This window comes from Bison bison, unplaced genomic scaffold (assembly GCF_000754665.1).
Source record: "Bison bison bison isolate TAMUID 2011002044 unplaced genomic scaffold, Bison_UMD1.0 scf7180017864263, whole genome shotgun sequence".
Taxonomy (NCBI): domain Eukaryota; kingdom Metazoa; phylum Chordata; class Mammalia; order Artiodactyla; family Bovidae; genus Bison; species Bison bison.
This window is the reverse complement of record NW_011494835.1, coordinates 3,856,407-3,857,577: the sequence shown is the minus strand read 5'-3', so window position 1 is coordinate 3,857,577 and position 1,171 is coordinate 3,856,407. Positions and strand designations below refer to the sequence as shown.

Sequence of the window (1,171 nt, the reverse complement as noted above, 5' to 3'; positions counted from 1 at the left end):
AGTAACAGGCAAATTTGGCCTTGGAATACGGAATGAAGCAGGGCAAAGGCTAATAGAGTTTTGCCAAGAAAATGCACTGGTCATAACAAACACCCTCTTCCAACAACACAAGAGAAGACTCTATACATGGACATCACCAGATGGTCAACACCGAAATCAGATTGATTATATTCTCTGCAGCCAAAGATGGAGAAGCTCTATACAGTCAGCAAAAACAAGACCAGGAGCTGACTGTGGCTCAGACCATGAACTCCTTATTGCCAAATTCAGACTTAAATTGAAGAAAGTAGGGAAAACCACTAGATCATTCAGGTATGATCTAAATCAAATCCCTTATGATTATACAGTGGAAGTGAGAAATAGATTTAAGGGACTAGATCTGATAGAGTGCCTGATGAACTATGGATGGAGGTTTGTGACACTGTACAGGAGACAGGGATCAAGACCATCCCCATGGAAAAGGAATGCAAAAAAGCAAAATGGCTGTCTGGGGAGGCCTTACAAATAGCTGTGAAAAGAAGAGAAGCGAAAAGCTAAGGAGGTAAGGAAAGATATAAGCATCTGAATGCAGAGTTCCAAAGAACAGCAAAGAGAGATAAGAAAGTCTTCGTCAGCGATCAATGCAAAGAAATAGAGGAAAACAACAGAATGGGAAAGACTAGAGATCTCTTCAAGAAAATTAGAGATACTAAGGGGACATTTCATGCAAAGATGGGCTCAATAAAGGACAGAAATGGTATGGACCTAACAGAAGCAGAAGATATTAGGAAGAGGTGGCAAGAATACACAGGAGACCTGTACAAAAAAGATCTTCACGACCCAGATAATCACGATGGTGTGATCACTCACCTAGAGCCAGACATCCTGGAATGTGAAGTCAAGTGGGCCTTAGAAAGCATCACTACAAACAAAGCTAGTAGAGGTGATGGAATTCCAGTTGAGCTATTTCAAATCCTGAAAAATGATGCTGTGAAAGTGCTGCACTCAATATGCCAGCAAATTTGGAAAACTCAGCAGTGGCCACAGGACTGGAAAAGGTCAGTTTTCATTCCAATCCCAAAGAAAGGCAATGCCAAAGAATGCTCAAACTACCGCACAATTGCGCTCATCTCACACACTGGTAAAGTAATGCTCAAAATTCTCCAAGCCAGGCTTCAGCAATACATGAACC

General features: G+C 41.6%; 1 protein-coding gene across 5 annotated transcripts in view; it reads right to left on the bottom strand.

Annotated features, from left to right (window-relative positions):
- The window catches only part of CENPE (centromere protein E, 312kDa), an 81,698-nt gene that overhangs the window by 39,452 nt on the left and 41,075 nt on the right, over window positions 1-1,171 (bottom strand). The gene's annotated exons all lie outside the window — the stretch shown is intronic.